Below are 20000 nucleotides of genomic sequence, written 5' to 3' on the forward strand. Positions count from 1 at the left end.
CTGGTCACCAACCAGTTCCTCATCAAAAAAAGCTTCTCTTATTTTAGAAATGAATATAAATGTATTTAAATCAACAGAAGGTATGAATTATCTTATTTTAGGTTGTGATTGTTGCTTGAAATAAGAAATAGGCTTGGTTAATTTAGACTATTCTAAACACAAAATTAATTTTTTTTAATGTTTTTTGCAATATAATGGGTTGCATGGATCACATGCCTTAGTACTCATGGGTGACTTCAACCACCCTGGTATTTGTTGGAAAGCTCACCAGCTAGAGATACTTAGTCCACAAGGCTCTTGCAGTGCATCAATGATAACTTCCTGATGCAGGTGATAGAAGAGCCAATGAGGAGAGCTGTGCTGCTGGACCTTGTATTAACAAACAAAGAAGGTCTGGCTGGGTACAGCCTTGGTGACTGTGATCAAGACATGGTAGAGTTTAGTATTTTTCAAGGAACAAGCAGGGCAGAAAGTAAGATTGTAACCCTTGACTTCCAGAAGGCTAAATTTGTACTCTTCAAAGATCTACTTGCAGGAATCCCATGGGCTAAGATTCCAGAAGGTAGGGAGGCCCAAGAGAGCTGGTTAATATTCAAATGTAACTTCCTCCAAGCTCAAAATGTGTGCATTCCTTTGAGTGAAAAATCCCATAAAGGAGGAAGGAGACCTGCATGGAAGAACTAGGAGCTGCTGTTAAAAGTCACGTGGAAGAAAGAAGTTCACAGTTTGTGGAAGAAGGGACTTGGCACTTGGGAAAACTACAGGAATGTTGTCAGGGTATGTAGGAATGCAACAAGGAAGGCCCAAGCCCTCTTAGAACTAAACCTGGCAAAGGAAGTAAAACAGAACAAAAAAGGCTTCTTCAAACATCATTAGTAAAAGAAAGAAAAGGGAAAACGTGGTCCCACTGCTGAGTGAGATGGGAGCCCTGGCAATAGAGGATGCAGAGAAGACAAAGTTATTGAATACCTTATTTGCTTCAGCTTTTACTCCTAAGACCAGATCTTATAAATCCCTGTAAGTACGAGAAAGCCCTGAGGAAAGAAGACTCTCCACTGGTCAATGAGGATTGAGGTAGAGATCATTTGGGCAAACTGAATACACACATATCCATTGGCTCCGATTGATGCAGCAACTAGTGTTGAGAGAGCTGGCTGATGTTGTTGCTCTCTCATAATTTTCAAAGGATTTGGCAAACAGAAGAGGTGCCTGAGGAAAACCAGTGTCACTCCTGTCTTCAAAAAGGGCAGGATGTGGGATCCAGGAACTACAGGCCAGTCAGACTCACCTCCATCCCTGGAAAAATGATGAAGCAGCTCATTCTGGAAATCATCTCCAAGCATATGGAAGAAAAGATTATCAGGAGGTTATCAGGTTACTAGGTTGTCAGGAGTAGCCAGCATGGATTCACCAAGGGATAATCATGGTTGGCTAATCTGATAACTTTCTACAATGGTGTGACTGAATAGGCAGATGTAGGGGAATACATGTAGTTTTCCTTGACCTTAGCAAGGCTTTTGACACTGTCTCTCAGAACATCCTTGTAAGCAAGCTCAGGAAGTGTGGGGTAGAAGAGTAAGCAGAGAGATGGATTGAGAACTGGATAAACAATAGAACCCAGAGTGTGGTGATCAATGGTGCTGGTGACCTGTAACTAGTTGGGTCCCCCAGGAATCAATACTGGGTCCAGTCCTGTTCAACATCTTCATCAACAACCCGGACGAGAACACAGAGTGTATCCTCTGCAAGTTTGCTGATGATACTGGGAGGACTAGCTGACTCACCAGAAGGCTGTGCAGCCATTCAGTGAGACCTAGACAGACTGGAGAGCTAGGCAAAGAGGAACCTAATGAAGTTCAGCAAGAATAAGTGTAGAGTCCTGCACCTGGGGAGGAATAACAACATGCATCAGTACAGATTAGAACTTGACCTGCTAGAAAGCAGCTCCGTGGTGAAGGATCTTGGAGTCCTGGTGGTCAACAAGTTATCCATGGGACAATGTGCCCTTGTGGCCAAGAAGGCCAACAGTGTCCTGGGGTGCATTAAGAGGAGTATGCCCAGTAGGTCGAGGGAGGTTCTCCTCCCCCTCTACTCTATCCTAGTGAGACCTCATCTGGAGTATCGTGTCCAATTCTGGGCTCCCCAGTTCAAGAGGGACAGGGATTTACCTGAAGGAGTCCAACAGCTGGCTGTGAGGCTGATGAAAGGACTGGAACACGTGTCTGATGAGGAAAGGCTGAGACACCTGGGGCTGTTTAGTCTAGGGAAGAGAAGACTGAGAGAGGATCTCATTAATTTATATAAATATCTGAAGGGTGGGTGTCAAGAAGGAGGGGCTAATCTCTTTTCTTTCATGCCCTGTGATAGGAAAAGGGGCAATGGATGTAAACTGGAACACAGGAAATTCCACCTCCACATGAGGAAAAACTTATTTACTGTGAGTGTCATGGAGCCCTGGGTTGTGGAGTCTCCTTCTCTGGAGATTTTCAAGAACTATCTGGATGCATTTCTGTGTGACCAGCCCTAGGTGGTCCTGCTCTGGCAGGGGGGTTGGACTTGATCATCTCCAGAAGTCCCTTCCAACCTCTAACATTGTATAATTCTCTGATTCTATGGTTCTCTGATTGCACTAAGCAAATAAAATTCTAGGCATAAAATTATATTTCCCCCCCAGTTACCCTGTGTCACCAACACTAAAGTGACAATGAATATTCTTAATATCCTTGTGGCAAGATAATGTGTGATAGATTAAATTCAGTGAAGATAGTTTAAACTGATGAATTTGACCTTCCAGTCAATAAGAAAGACAAAAGGAGAATATACAGATGATGCTGGTGACTTGTCTGAAATTAAGAAATGATCATTTAGGAAAGGGAGACTATCAGAACCCTTGGAGATTTCTAGACTGCTTGCAATGCATGTTTGCAACACAGTGCATTTAGGCTGAATAAAAGCTAATTTGTGCTGTGAAAGCTAACTTTAGTGTCTGGGTGTTGTGGTGTAGATTTGGATACTGTACTTCACTGTTTGCTTGCCTTCTACAAAATCATCTCGCTTCAAAATTCTTAGTAAAAATGTAGTTGTTCATTAGAGAAAAGTGATATCAGATGACAAAGAAACAAAACTCTATGCCAGCTTGCCCATGAAGGTTTGGTTTATATGGTTTATACTGTATTTTACATATTTCCCTATTTTCCTGGCTAGATACTTTTTAATAATCTACATTTCAGAAATGATGTTGCTGAAAACAAAAATATTCAAAATTTAAAAAATAAAGAAAATAAGAAAAAAAATATTTTTCAGAAATAATTTCTGCTTTGGGATTGTACAGTTAGTGTATACTCAAGGTTGATCCTGAACATGCTTTGAGGTGGATTAGAGAGAAAGAAAGGGCTTCCTTCACTTAAATTGCCAGGACATATATTTAGCTTTTTAGACAGTCTGCAAAGGGTCTTAATACTTGCTACTGTGACAATTTTTGTTAACTTTGCTAACACAGATGCTACAGACTAGGAGTGCTTCCATCATAAATATGGTATTTATCTCCCCCAAGACCTGTTTTGTTCAAAAGCAGAACAGGGCTCCTGAGACATTAGTTTCTACTTGGTTAAGTAGTAGTGGTAATTGTCTGACTGAATGAACAATAAGCCTTATTATTCCATCTAATATTAAGAAGTTTCTCATGTATAAACTTGCAAAAATATTTTTCTTAATGTGTTTAACTTTTTATGATATTTTCCATATGCTAAGTAATACTTATTCCTATAATTGAATATAGTAAACACTCTATATTTTAATGTTTTTTGGGTCATACACACCAGAGAGGCTCATCCAGTGTCATTGGCTATGTCTGTTCCATTGCATAGCCCAGAGTTGAAGCTCATGCTTGAAGACAGGCTTGCCTGTCATCCATATTTCCTACATCCTTGTACACAAGGGCAACATTCTTGGTAATTCCTCTGGGCACATAAAATAACAGCCTTGTGCCCCACTTGAGCAGTGCTAACAAATGCTACTGACTACACTTCCATTTGGCCTGTCCACAAGGACATCCAGTTTCTTGTCTTCAAAACCTTTTTACAGCCAGTCAGTATCCACCTGTGCTGTACACAGTGTCTCTGCTTCCAAACTGCAGGACTTTTCATCTGCTTTTTTAAGCCTCGTGAGGTTTTGGTCAGACTGTTCTTCCATCTTGCCAGATGCCCTCTGAATGAAAGTCCTGCTCTCCATCAACCAGTCTTTTTCTGGTTTGACATTACCCAGAACATTTCTCAGGTACATTCCATTCCAGTATTCAAGTTGCTGATGAAGCTATTAAACAGCTTTGGCTCTTGCATCAAACCAGTAAGAAATACTGTTCATTTTTCATTCTTCTTCAAGCCTGGAAGTTCAGCCAATTTTTTCTCCACCTTGTAGTCCACTGATAGTATTTTTATTTCACTGATAGTTACTAGACAGGAGTGACTCCTTATGTAATCCAATATTATAAAGATAAGCAAGTCAGTGTTTACTTCAGCCATCTGATGGGGATACAAAAAGGCTCTTCTGGGTGGGTATGGTACCATATGTGAAAACAGTTCATTAATCCATGTGAAAACTGAAGACAAAAAGTGGGATTGTATATAGGGACAATAGCAAGAATACACAGAGTACTTGCTGATACCTTTCTGGGTTTCTATAAGCATGTATTAAGTTATTAGTTCTTCATCAAACAGATCTGATGATTCCTCTGTTTAAATCTCAGAACTCAGTGGGACAGGAAGTATATATACTGTTGTGGCCTTCAGGTCTGCAGAATACACCTTCTAGACATTCCCTAGTATGTATTCCTGCTAAATGAACTCCCTGTATCATGTGTAAACCTTTATATTTAAAATGTATATGTAGTTTTCTTTTTGTTTTCCAGGAGAAATTACATATAATCAGATTACATTCCTGGAAGAAACAGTTAATTGATTCTGTTCTTTCAGCCTTCTTTTCCCTTGCCAGGTTTAGCTAAAATATGTTTTTAAATCAACATAAATTGAATCAGATAAAAGAATGTTCATGATTAGAAAGGTTAGTTTTTAAAATAGAAAGAATACTGAATTAATTCAGATTATGCTCTTCATCTAAAATTTTGTGTCAGATAAATGAGTTAGGGGTATAGCATTATATTCTGCCATCAGGGATAGCAGAATGTGACCTTTTCCTTTCTTGTCTCTGCTGACAGCCTTTGTCACAGTCTATATGAAAAAAATTGGTTTTCCTTGCCCATTCTTTTTCTTTTTCAAATTAATTCTTCATTTCTCTATGTGTTTGAGTTTTTTATGCTGGTGCAAGATATATATCATTGTGTAAATGTCTATAGTCTGCAGCAAAACTACAGACATCATTACAGCTGGTCTAATCCAGAATATACTTTTGATTCCTTAAAGCATACAAGGACCCTTCCAACCTTAACCATTCTCTGATTCTATGATTCTATCCTTACAACTTCATGAATGTAAGATTTCCAGGAACACTGGCTTCCAGGCTTTGTCTATTTTATTAATACTCTTTCCATATTCAAGCTGGACTAAAACCTCTTAGTTACCTTGTCAGGTGACTTAACTAGTTGGAGATTCTTCAAATGCAGTCAGAGCTAATTTTCAGTTGTAGTCATAATTTCATATTGAATATCTTATTTGTTAAAATGTTAATAATTTATTTATTATTTCCATGAGATATGACAGTAAGAATGTAAAGTATTTTCAACATTTTTTTCTTGTTTTACAATAGAATAAAAAGCAGTATCCCTTTATGCCCAAACGATTGGAGCACCAGAGCTCAGTAAATTATTTTCTGGGTTTGTTTGAGGATACAGAGTGATACTGTGAGCAGCAGTGATAAAAATATAGATAGAAAACAGAAGACCTTTTTTTTTGTATTCTCTGTCATCACAGGTAAAGAAATAATATATTTGTAGTAGTTTCTAACTCATGTAATATCCTCCTTGCATTTGTAAAAGAGAGATTATTTTGGTGAAGACTTGTTATATTTTCTAATGATCACTAGAGTCATATTTCCTTTCCAGATTCAACTCAGGATATTTGCCTGTGTGAACTTTGGTTTTATCCATACTTGACAGGGTTGCTATTTTAATCACTATGGGTTTATTACTCAGGAACATACCAAGTCTACGTACTTCAATAGTTCATAGCACCTCACTTTAACAGCTGTAGAATCCATTCTAATCAAATCCAAATTTTGTATCTGTGATGTGGGCAAGGAGGGAGATAAATTAGAACCACTAGTGTTGACAGGGCATGGATTTTCCATCTTGAAATGCTATGGTGTTCTTTTTTCCCTCAGTTCTCAAAATATTAATAATTTTATTACAACAAAATTCAAAAGCAAACCACTTTTGTGGAAGTGTAGCTGCTGGACAATTTGGACTACAATTTTTAAGAATGACCACACTATCCCTACATTTAAGCACCCTTAAGACAGGAGCATTTTGCGCAATATCTCAGAAACCAAAAAAAAAAAAAATCAGCACTTGTTTTATAGAGCTCCCCAGAAGTTCTTTGTAATTAGTGAAAGAGAGGAACATATTCTCAGTGACTTGCAACAGTTACTGAGATCCACTTAGAATTATTAGAATAATTCTCCCAAGAGAACCTGTAGAAGAAACCTGTCAACTTTAAGTTATTTTAAAAATTGAGGCCTTTTTGGGAATACAGCTTCTACTGCCAGATTGTCTATTATAATTTTGACGTTGCTTTCAGTAAATTAATTTAAAAAATTATAAAATTAAGCCATAAAAGCAGCACTGAAGTAATTAAGTGTTGTAATATAGGAACAGCATTGGCAAACTATGAGATTAGAGTAAAATCCTAGCATAGAAAATGAGAGTTTTCTGGCTACTACCTGTTTTAATTAAAATAATTATGAGATTTTAGAACACTTCATACCAAAACTCAACATGCTTGGTATTTTATCTCTGGTGCCAAACGACAAAGGTTTAAAGGATAAAAATGTTTTTCTACAGTGTTCTTCACTGATGAGTGTTGATAGAACCTAAATCATAGCTCATGTACTATGTTATATGTATATATTAGCACAGATTTGTGGTGGAATGATTTATGAACTCCTGCATTAAGGGCACTTCATTTGATGCAAACCTCTAGACATGATATGTAGAAGCATGTCCATAGCTGAACTACCTTATCCACTGCCTCCTTCTGAGATTAGGCTTGTAACTAATACATATTCAAGTCACAAACAGCATAGTACATTATTAGTTTTCTGGTTTAACCATGCTGTTATGTAAAAGACTGATTTCATTTTACCACTGTCCATATTTCACATTTAAACAGCTAGTTTCTTTTTCTACAAAAAGTATGAAAATAACCAGTACTGCCTCTCACTCCCACACAAAGGGTGCCAAGCTTTATTTATTAGCATCAAATGAACTTATTGCCTCACTTTTTTTGGAGTTCAGATTCCATAAATTTGAGTCTGGTCTTTCTAGTTACATGCAGGACACTGTATCATGCCCTCTTTTTCTCTGAGAAGGCAAAAGACTCATAAAGGTTTTATCACACTGAAAAGCACCAATTAAAAATGTTTTTGCAATTACTAAATGTACCAAAACCAGTAGCAATGGTGCAAGACAGTGATACTGAGCCCAGGAAAGGGGCACCCTGTAATTATAAGCTCTGAAGATAATCAAGTCAATCACCTGTCCTATATGAACCTTCAGGAAACGAGAAATATTTTTTTATGTAATAAAACTTTGGGACTGCAAATCTGTAGATGTTCAAATCAAAAGAAATCATATAAGCTTGTCAGTACTTGGAAGGAAGAGCTCTAAGGAAAACTCAAGTATTGCTGACATAGTTCAGGATGATCATTATTATTTTCATTATGAGCTGGTATTGATCAATACAGACAGTGTGATGCATGAGCCTATCTCCTGTCTTTTAGGCAAAAAGAAAATAAGAGTCTTCTACAATCAATGATCTTTAAGTTTACTGTAATATCAGCCAAGCAGGGGATGGTGTTCTGTCTAGTTTATGTAAGCAGATAAGGCAGGTAACAATTGCATAATCTTACAAAGCCCCAAATAATACTGGGGTGAAACTGAAGTTCTATTACAACAGGTACAACAGGGTTATTAACCAAGAAAGAAATGTTAGGCACTTGAAGCAATAGTGAAACCTAGATGCTTGAGTTAAGCTCTGTAGCCAGTGTGTTTAGAGGTAACACAGAGACCCAAATGTCTTGTTCTGTAATCCTAAACGCTGCAGATACTCTGAACTAGAAGCATCCTGAACAAATAAAAAGGAAATACAGGGAGCAAATCTGTTTCTGAACACACTCTCTTACTATACAGTTTTCTGCTCTTTATGACTGTCTTCAGGCTGTGAGTCATTTTTATCTAGATCTCGTTCCAACCGCCCTGCGTGGGTAGGGACACCTTCCACTAGATAAGTTGCTCAAAGCCCCTTCCAGCCTGGTCTTGAACACTTCCAACACAGAAGGAATGTGGAGCTGTTGGAGTGAGGCCAGAGGAGGCCACAAACATGATCAGGGGACTGGGACACCTGTGCTATGAAGACAGGCTGAGAGAGTTGGGGCTGTTCAGCCTGGAAAAGAGAAGCCTCTGAGAAGACCTTGTAGCAGCCTTCCAGTACCTGAAGGGCCTAGAGGAAAGCTCGGGAGGGACGTTTTACAAGGGCATGTAGTGATAGAACAAGGGGTAATGGCTTTAAACTGAAAGAGGGGAGATTTAAGTTTGACATTAGGAAGTAATTCTTCAGTGTGAGGGTGGTGAGACACTGGGACAAGTTATGTGCCATAGCAAAGCACTTTTAGAAAATGTGGTGTTTTTCCTGAAATTTTAATACTCCTAGTAGAATTTTTAGTCAAAATTAAAGAAGACAATAGAAAGGGAAACAGGTGCTCCTGTTTCTCATGTGCTCACTTTGTCAGTTACTGACTGAGGAAAAACAAGGACTTGAACTTTGACTTTCTCCATTCCCTGCTACCAAACCAAAGATAACATGGAAATTTAATGAACGTAATTAATACTTTTACTAAATATTTTCTCTTTAACTGTGGGCAGAAGTAGATGTGTGCAGAAAAGTTAAAAGCGTAAGAAGTCTGTAGTAGTACTTCTCTCAAGTACACTCCCACAAACACATCAGTATGTGGCTCTTGACTTGGAAGTTTTTATTTTCTTATGCAGTTAAGATTTCTTTGAAAACCTGAGAAGTATCATGAGCTGAGGAAGATGTTACTCACCCAGGACTAAATATGGAAGAGACTTCACAGAGCAAATGACATCGTTTCTGCCTGGAGAAGCATACAAGTCTAATTTTAGATTTGACAGAACAAGTGAGCACAACAAGGAGTGGGGGAGGGTGGGAGCTGAAGAGGGTCACACTAAGAAGATTACATGGTTACTTAGGTTCATTTCATGCATATCTTGATAGTATCACTGTTTCATTTGTATATAACAGTTCTAAAGCTTTTCTAAATATTCCAGAAGTAGCTGGAGAGGCAGAGAATAGAGTAGAAATGTTATTTAATAAAACTGAAAGAGTTGATGAAGGGATTAAATTCTGCATAGAAAACAAAGGTCTATACTGTGTACAGGCTCTTTTGTGTTTCTGTGACCTTCAAGCTATTGAAAGACATTCAGATTACTAATCTTGTGTTATCTTTGTGGAGTCACATTTTAGACTTTCTCTTTTGATGGTATCTAAATATAGCTCTGCAGAATAGTTCCAGAACAACTGCCTTGGTAAGCGTTGAAGGCTTATTGTAGTTTACGAATAGATCATGGAAAGATCCTTTGTGCTGTGTAAGAGCAAGTACTCAAACTGTTGACCAAAACTCAGATCTCACCTCCCAAAGGAGAATTCTTACTAGAGGAAGTAAGCCAATTCCATTTTTGCAGAGGTTGATCTTGGCTAAGGGCCAAATACCCATCTAGCCACTCACTCACTGCCCTCTGCAGCAGGACAAGGAGTAAAAAATATGATGAGAAAGCCCATGGGTTGAGATAAAGTCAGGGAGATTGCTTATCAGTTACTCCTGTGGGCTAAAATAGATTCAACAGGTGAGAAACAAATACAAATGCTAAGAAGCCACCTTTTCTCCTCCTTTCCCCAAGCTCAATTTCACTCCTTTATTCTGGATTCCTCTACCCACCTCTGAGTAGTGAAAGGAGGATGGAGGGCAGTTTGCAGTCAGTACATAGCAGTTTCTGTCTCAGTCTTTCTCCTTCATACTTTTCCTTTGCTCCAGCATGAACTTTGTCACGGACTGTAGTCCTTCAAGAAAGAAGTCCACTGTGGTTCTCTCCATGGGCTGCAGAGGAATCTCTGCTCTGGTGCCTGGACCACTGCTTCTCCTTCTCTCACCTTAGTGTTTCTTCTATAGTTTCTCACATTTTTCCCCCCTGCTCTCTTTCTGCCTGGCATTCTTTACCCTTTCTTAAATACACTTTCCCACAGGTGCTACCACCTTGGCTGAGGTGTTCAGCTGTGTCCTGCAGTGGGTGTGTTGGAGTCAGCTGGAACCAGTCATGTCCAGCACAGGGCAGCCTCTGGCCTCTTCCCACAGAGGCCACACATGCAGCCCCCTCCCAGGCCAGGCACTACATCCTTGCCATGTATACCCAGCACTTTCTCCTCCCCCCCCCAGTCTTTTCCATCTTCCTTAGCCACTTTTTGTATGTCTGCTGGCCAACGCTCAGCAGATGGACTTCTGTCCTAGGTTTTCACCTATGAGAGACATCCCCTGATGGAGATAATAAGCAATAAGTTTAAAATCTCTCAAGCTGAGGAGGGTCTGAAATCCAAGTCTCTTAGCTGGCTGTTTCAGTCACTACATAAGTTTGAAAAAGATTTTTCTTCTGTTAGGCACAGGACTCAATAGAAGGCTCAACACTCTGAATCAGGGGCCCACACTGTGCATCCCTGGACCTGGTATCTGCTGAGGAAGCTCAGGCTCCTGGTCCTAAATGTTTTCTGTTTAATAGTTGCAGGTCTGGGACAGTCACCATTCAAGATGAGTTTGCAAAATCATGAGGGAAGGATGTTCAAGTCCAGGTTGCTCCTGAAAGCAGAGTAAGATTAGGTTGCTGGAAAAATCTAAGGTGGACATAGGGCTGGGGTTTTGGGATGCTCTTCTGCTGTTTCTCTTTGACTGCACTGTAGAGCTGTAGATGCTGATATTAATCTTGCCTTAGCAATACAGATTGTGTGGTTTGCTTCTTCCATTATCTCACTGTCAGTAGCACCAGATATCAAATATAAATACAGAAAAAAAGTAATAGAGGAAAGAGAGAAAGAGAGTGAGCAAAGACATAGAAGAGTGACATAGAAGCAGCCACCAAGCCAGTTAAACTGGATCACAATATCTTTGGTTGCACAGAATCTTTCCAATTCTAGCCTGTCAAAGACAGGGCTATCTAAGAGGATTCAGGTAGAATTGATATTCTTAAAGATTAATGTTTGCTCTACATCTCCACATTCCCTACTGAGGTAACTTTGGCTTCAGCCATTCTCCTCCTGGCATTATCCTTATTTTCAAGTAACAGTGGAATTAATATCACTCCATTTCAGTTTGTATCGTGGAAATGGGTCTTCTTTTCAAGTGTTTGGATCCTCAACCCTGATTTTTAAAATCAGGCTGAGGTATTAATGTATTGCCTAGATATTCAAAGATGTTTGTAGAAATGGAGATGAGAAATTTCCAAAGTAGTCAGTTTTCTGTTTCTCCCATTTAATCTATATACTCAGGGAAAACCATATTTGGGTAAGTAACGGAAATGTTCTCTGGTAAAGAAGTAAGAATGTGATCTAAAATGTAGGCTATTTAAAAGGGAAACACAAATGGTAAGTATGATAAATTTTGAGAATGACCCAGTTTTGGAAGTAACACCCATTTTTTATTACAATCTAGGTAAAGGAATAAAAGAATACAAATGCAGAATAAAGATTCTCCAAATTGTTAAGAACACTAAAGTGAAAATCATATGAAGAGGAATATCATATTGGATATATTAATCTACTTGTATCAGCAAAAAGAGGGCAAGAGGTTTTGTAACACAACAGCTACTCTGTTTTTCTGAGTTGTGCTTCAGATACAGAAGTCAGGACAGGCTGTGACTCTCTAAGTATAAAACCAGTTTTAAACAAACTGTGTTGACTCTCTGGCCTTGGCAGAATTTTTAGCAGCCAAGAAGCTCTAGCTGCTTAATGTTCCTGAGGAATTCTCCACTGCTTAGGTATTTTCAGAGCACCACATGCATGCATTGAGTCCTTGTTAATGTTCCTCCCCTTTCAAGGCTGCTCTAGAAATCAGCCAGCTGTCTCATTGCCCAGTCACATTCCTTTTTCATTCAGGAAAATTTTACTGGGGAAACCTTATCTTTCTTTCCTCTATTTCTAATAGGATAATATCTGGGCAAAATTTGCAGTCAAACCGTATAAAGCTTCTATGCTGGTTCTACCCATCCCTAGGCTTTCTTCTCTTGTCATTTTAACTTTTTGCCCATTCTGCTATGAATGGCACTGTCTTTTGTGTTCATCTGCTAAATAAATAATGCCTTTATTGCTGGGTAACATTGTGCAGTTCACATCACCCCCACCTTCTGTTCTCATAAAATATTCATCTAATATTTATAAGCTCTTTGTAGTCCTTTGCCCTCCTTAGCCCTCCTAACACACTCCAAAGTACTGCCCTCTGTGTTTAATTAGGGTGTTGCTTATACCTTCTTCCAGATTGTTAATAAAAATGTTCATTAAAATTGGCTTAAAACTAACCATGGACCAACACTTTGGACGTCTCCCCTACTCTACATTTCTTGAGATATATAAGAATGTTATAGTCCCAGGAAATTTATTTTTAGGCTTCAATATATTTAGCAGAAATCATTATACATTGACTGTAAGAAAAGTCTACAATCAGTGTGAAGTTCAGATATATTAAAAGATAGTAATTTTAAATAAGTTTTCTTCAGTCTTGAGTGTAATTTAGCACTTTTTTCACATTTCTTCTGTTCAAAAAATGGCTGGACTAATGTTCTACAAATATTTTTTAACGACTGCAATCAATATATTTAATACATCAAGTGTTGCAACAATGAGCTTGTATGTATTTCTTTGACTCTTTTTTCTTGCATAATCTAATTTTCAATTAAAATGATAATATACTATTTCTTTAATATCCTGAATTTGAATAAACCCTTGATTGACATCTGTAGAAACAAATGTTTTAGTTATTATATACTTGTATTAATAGTTACATTAATTATCACATAATAGTCTAAGAAATTTTGAATATTTCTGATACTTCTAAGTTACTTTTCTTCATTGTACATTATTGAGTGGAACTGTTGTAAGTACCTAATCACATTACAATCAAAAGAAAGATTCTCTATGTCTTCAGCAGGTTTCAGGACAGATCCATACTCAGTATGTTTTGCAGTACTTTATTTTCAACAAACAAACACAATTTTCTTAGTTTTAGTTCAGATTTGAGCTATGACCAACCTGCTCATTCCTGCATCCCCCAAGGGTAGATTTCTTTGCATTTAATTGCAGGACTAGTAACTCCTACAGCAACTTCCATAAATCATCACATATCCACTTCCACTGGATGACGTTATTCCTGTATGATTCATGTTGCTTATAGCAGAAGTTTACTGTAGAATTTTTACTTTGCCTATTTATAAGCTAATTGAATGTTTAGGTATTTAAATATTAACCAAGAAGACAAATTTATAGAAAAACTGGGCAGGATATTTTCTTTCACATAGTACAGATTTTGGTCCCGATTGTGCAATAATGTACATATTTGTATTTAATCTCTGACTCAGTTGGATTTATCAGGATCCTATTGATATTTAAAGTTACTAGTGTCTTTAAGCCCCTTAAAGGGATAAGTGTAGAGCTATAGAAAACACTTCTGTAAATATGTTATGCAATTTACACATGAATCTTGTTCCTTTGCATAGATCAAAAGAAACCTTAAAGTTATTTTTGTAGGTATTAAAAAAGTTAGTTACATTAAGTTCCATTTATAGGCCATGGAGAGGGGATGGTGATTCAATGCAATTATTTGTCTGACCCAACCTGCTTCATAAGGAAGTCTGCTGTCCCCCTGGGAACTCCCTTCCCTTGTAAAGTTCTTGGATTATTATTAGCTGTGGATATTGTTTATCAGGACCTTCAGCACAGTTTTCCACAGCATTGTCCTGGAGAAACTGGCTAAATATGGCTTAGACTTGTGCACAGTCTACTGGGTAAAAAACTAGTTGGATGGCCAGGCCCAAAGAGTTGTGAATGGAGTTCAATCCAGCTGGGGTGTGGTCACAAATGGTGTTCCCCAGGGCTCAGTGCTGGGGCCAGTTGCCTTTAATATCATCTCAAGTGATGCAAGGGGAGGTTTAGATTAGGTATAAGAAAGAATTTCTTCAACAAAAGGTTTGTTGAACACTGAAATAGGCTGCCTGCCCAGGGAGGTGATTGAGTCTCCATCCCTGAAGAATTTTAAAACACATGTAAATGTGATGATATATTGCTAAGCTATACAGGGTATGTTGGTTTATACATTATGCTCTAGATAGCATTTTTGTAGCACCATTTTCTCTTAATTGACTTACATATTCATTTTCAAAAACACAGAAGCAGCATTGTCCAATTGTAATATCACTGAAAGAATGTAATTTAAATAAACATAGCTATCAGTAAATAATCCTATTGGTCCTTTAAGTTATATTTGCTTCTTTAAGTCATACTAGCACCATATTTTTTTACAATCTCTATTCCTTTCATTATGCTTGCCAAAATTACTCAGAATTTAATGTATATAGGAAGTATTCTATCTGATTGCATCAGATCAAGTATTGAATTTATTGTTTTATTTTCATTCCATAATTTCAAACTGTCCTGCAGAACAGAGATTTTTCTTAGCCTTTCCATAATCATTATGTGACTTGAGACAGAATGTCTGAGCTAAGGATGAAGAGTCATAAGTCAGTATGGATTTTAAACAAAAAATAAACTCCAAGAACTATAATGGTAATAGGTAACTATTGTGGATTTTTAGTTAAATATTCAGTGTCAACCTCAGATTTGAAGATCCTATATGTTTTGTTTTTTTGATCCTCATGCAGAAGAAACCAATACAAAACAAAAAACCCCTGTACCTCTCCCCACCCTAGAAAAGATAAACTGTTTTAGATTTTTGGTGCTCTGTAAGAATCTAATGGGTAACAAGCTGAAAATGATTCAATGACAGTACACAGCTTTTTTGTATATATATGAAAACAACACAGTAAATGAGAATGGCGTGTAAATATTAGTTATGGGGCCAATCAGTCTTTATCCCACAAAGACTAACTATATGTTGCTAACTGGTATAAATTTCAGTTCTGTGTAACACTTCTAGACAGCCATGTGTTGGTATAAAGAAAAACACGTTGCAAATATTACTCCATTTTCTCTTTCATTTAATTGCCTTTTTCTGTTTTCTTTTTAAGAAGTTCTATTACTCTCCAAAATTTAGACCTTAAATTAAAAATGTCTCTAACTCCATTTATTAAATCCTTATTGAGCATGTCTATTAATTTACTTTTAAAACAATATACTATCAGACAAAAATCCATAGGTTTTTGAGTTGAGAACTAATTCAATTTGTGGGTGGTATATATTTACACATACATTCTCAGTAGCTGTTAATTGAGCTGATTGGTATAAAACAAGCTAGACTATGTCTTTTGTAAAAGTAACTGAAAACAGCAGTCAGTATGTAACATGATGTACTGCACTGAGTATAGTTTGCAAGCTCAAAACTCTGTATCTACAACCTAACCTTAAGGTTATCTAGATGTAACACTGTGGCTCTGTGTGAGACTGTATCCTTATTTACTGACCAAAACTGTAGAAACTGCTCTAATATATCCAGAATTAGTCATGTGGCTCTTCCTGAGTTTGTCTCAAACCATGGACTCTGGAGAGGAGGAATGGGTGTCTACAGGTCAAAAATTAAGTTTCCTGTGCCCAGTGTGCAAGACATCAAGCTCTTAAATAAAAAGGGAGGCTGAGATGTTAGCAGTAGAACACAGCTGTTACCATACAAGGTCCTTAAGCCAAATAAGCTCAAGACAAACTGCTGTTAGTTCTAAAAGCAGGCAGTCATGGTGTAGACAACTGGAAAGTTTACACCTTAGAAGAGACTTGGTTGTTGATGTTGTCACTATAGATCTTGCTCTAGGGGCCTGGCAGAATTTTGTACTGAGATTAAGTTTCTACAATCTCAAAGGCCAGAACAATGAGATATTTTCCTTTCTTTTTGCCCCTGCATGCTGTCTTTCATAGGATATTGAAAAGCAGGTGTGCTAAAGCTGGTGTCCTTTATGTGCATTGCAACAGAAAGAGGACTGAGAGGTTCCAGAACAAGATAGTATTAAGTACAGTCAGTCTTCATTTATATTGTTCAGTCATGACCATAATTATATAGCTAAACCAAACCTAACATGGTATTCCCTCTCATGAAACATTGTTTGTGATCGCTTCAATTCTTCCTATACACACAGTGCTTGCCATGAAAAATTCAGTATCTGATTAGAAAATTATCTGAGCAGGTTTTTCAAAAAGCCTGTTCTTGTTTTTAAAAGATTGACTTTTACTTTTACTTAGCAGGCTTGTAAGATCAAGGATCCACTCTTTTTTTTTTTTTTTTTCCCCAAGCACTGTATGACTGCAGAGCTCAAATGTACTATAATCTATCTCAGATAATTTGCGTATGAAATGACACAATTCTGAGGTAGATCTCTCCACTCTTTGGGCATATCAATTTTTCATTTCTGTTATCATGGAGTATCCCTAAAGTAGAATCGTGTTGGACGCAATTCTTCCCTTTCCTGTGGACTACTAGAATTGCTGACTTCTAACCATTACTAGCCAATAGTTTTCAAAGAATAATTCTAACTTTTATTTGGGCAATGGCAAAGAGGGAAAACATGACACAGCTTTTGTAAACCTAAAACCCCCTCATTTTAAGTCTAGTTTTTCAAGTGTTTCAAACACCTGTAGATGTTAGAGATTAAGTAAAGAGACTGTATCTGGAATTTTAGAATAAACACTAATAGAGATGAGTGAATGGGAAGAGTACCCATTAACAATGATCAAGGAGATCAACCTGCAAAACTGCATCAACTTACTTGAGTACTGGTTTCCTTTTTGTTTTACACTTATCTTCTTGATTGAGGTAGAATGTTCTGCATTTGCATTAGTAGGAATGTAGTCAGCTGATCAGGGAAAGTGATTATTCCTATAATAGCATTTATTAGACCACATGTAAATACTGTGAGCAGTTCTGGGCTCCCCCAATACCTGAATAAACTCAAGCAAGTGTCACCAACCTGCTTGGAGTCTGGAGTGCAAGACTTGTGAAATGAGATTTGGGAAGCTGGGCTTTTCTAGCATCAGGCAAGAGTGGTTTCCCTACTAGACACTTTATAATACTAGGAGCTGATCAAAAAAGGTGGAGCCAGGCTCTTTTCAAAGCTGCATAGTTCTTTACACTGTGAAATTTGTTTACACTTCAGCATGACCTGAAGAAAAAAAGAGATATTCATTTGGAAAATTAAACACAAGAATATATTGCCTAGAGAAGTTGTGGAATTTTTATCTTTGGAGGTTTTTTTGAGACCAGACTGGACAATCTTCTGTTCTGAATTAGTAGTTGATATTACCTAAGCAGAATGCTGGATTATATGACCTCCTGAGTGATCCTGAATTTGTTCTGTAACTCTACAAGTTACAGATGTTTATTGTAACAGGTGAAATAACTTAAAACTTAAACAAGTGTGTAGTACATACAAAATCTAATTTATGGATCTATAGCTTAAGATTCTTACATCAGACAAACTAATATCGAGCATTAAAATAAAGTGGGACAATATTTATCCATAATAAGACAGTTTCATTTTCCTTTCTTGTATCTTATTTGTCTTATATATTTTTAAACATTCTTAAGTAGTAGAAGTAGTAGAAGACATTTTCTATCCTGTGTGTGGATTGAAAAATTCTAAATCTATAGGATATGACTAGGTACTAGACTGATGCTAGGAGTCATATCACAGTGTTTCATTCTCCTAAAGCCAGCTCTTGTGTCAGGTTTTTCCTTTCTTTGCAAATACAAATAATTTTTTGTCTTTTCATAGTATTATAAAATAACTAGATAAGATAGTACAAGAACAAAAAGGTAAAGTTATCAACTTATGTTTCAGATTGTTCAGTCAAATTTCAGCTACTAAATATAATGTCTCCAGATTTATATTTATTTTGAAAATCTTTGTTTGTCTAGAAAACATTGTCCTCACAAGAACAAGATATTTTCCAGTTTCTTCAAATACCTCTCAGCATAAGACTAGAAAAATCTGCTTCAGTTTCACTGAGTGCTTGGTTTGTGTTTTGTTGGCTTGATGACAAAACAATGTGAAAAATACTAATCTTTTTAACAAGATGGTAAACTTCTGATCTAGTTTTACTACCAAGTAATAGAAGAATTCAGATCAGAATGTTTAATTAGAATCCAATCAACTTTTTTGAACAGCATATCAGTATTATTTTGGAGAACCGAATGGAACGTTTCTTTGCCAAGTACAAATCTTTGAGAGGTGTTTTAACATTACATTAGGAGGATAAAAGTAAAACATTTTATTTTCTGAATTTTTATGTGCTTGAAATATTGTGAAGAAAATTGTATTTTCTGAAGTGATAGATGCATTATTCAGATAACGTTGATTACATGATAGATTTTAAAGGAGTTCTTTCATAGATGATGCCTATCCCAGTTTTTTTAACAGAGTGGCTTTAATGATTTGAGAAATTAGGAAAATACATTAATACTGATTTGGTAATTAAACTCTGTAATATTATTGATGATTGTACAGGTTACATTCTACTGTGTTGCAGTGATATTCATTTTTTTGTTCAAATATGTTATGCACATGTATCAAAGATTTAAAGACAAGATTTATGCATAAAAGTCCCTATCAACAATGTGTCTTCAACACCAGGCATGATGATTAAATCTCTTAATTAATTAGAATAATCCTGCACATTGGAATTAAAATTTAAAGCTGCAAAAAGATATAATGAGGAAGTGAAAGAACTGCAAATCTGATTTTCTGAATGGAATTGTATAGAAAATAATTTACCTAGACATGTTTGCTTGTTTAAGCTATACTTGATAAAATCATATTTAGATATGAATCCATCATAATGCACAGCAATGTCAAAGTAATGAATTAAAATAGATTGATTGTATATGCTATGCTTGTAATCTCTTGCCAGACTCAGGCATCATTTTATTATCTTTGTTCTACCTACTTTTGAGATAATTAATTTCACTGTCTTTTTCTTTTTCTTTTTCTTTTTTTCTTTCTTTTCTCAGAGCCTGGCCCTGCAAGGTGCTTGTGAGTGTCCCCAGCTTCTTTTGGAAAGCCTTTCCAGGGATGCTACTGTGCACCTCACAGGACAGGATGCAATTGCTTTAATTTGCTATAGTAATTTTTTATGTGAATTATACAGTTTAGTTCCCTTGTCTGGTGTTTAATGATGCCACTTTTACTACCAACTATTTATTTTATGTTACGTTCATTATTTGTAGTTTTACTGAGAAAAAAACTTTTGCCTTAATGAATAATATTTTTTTTCTGTTTAATTACTCTGATTTAACACGTATTTTCTTTCAAGATGCAAAATATTGACACAGTGGTTGTAAGGACCTAATCTTAGATGGTACCAAGTGCCTGTAATTCCATTGATGTTAATAGAAGAAGAAATGCTTTGACGTTTACAGGTGGCACTCAGAACCTTTCAAAGCCTAACTATTTACAACTTCACTATTATCAGCAATAGCTAAAAATGTGAATCTTCATTATTTTCTCAACTAATATTGTTGTTAAGTATAGTGCAGCCATACTGTAAAAACTTCCAATCAGTATT

At 36.8% G+C, this 20000-nt stretch overlaps 1 protein-coding gene across 1 annotated transcript in view; it reads left to right on the forward strand.

The window, feature by feature from the left end:
- GRIK2 (glutamate receptor, ionotropic, kainate 2) overlaps positions 1 to 20000 on the forward strand; it is a 208889-nt gene that overhangs the window by 117910 nt on the left and 70979 nt on the right. The window lies entirely within an intron of this gene.

The sequence above is a fragment of the Chaetura pelagica genome, unplaced genomic scaffold (genome assembly GCF_000747805.2).
Source record: "Chaetura pelagica isolate M959 unplaced genomic scaffold, ChaPel_1.0 scaffold258, whole genome shotgun sequence".
NCBI classification, from domain to species: Eukaryota; Metazoa; Chordata; class Aves; order Apodiformes; family Apodidae; genus Chaetura; species Chaetura pelagica.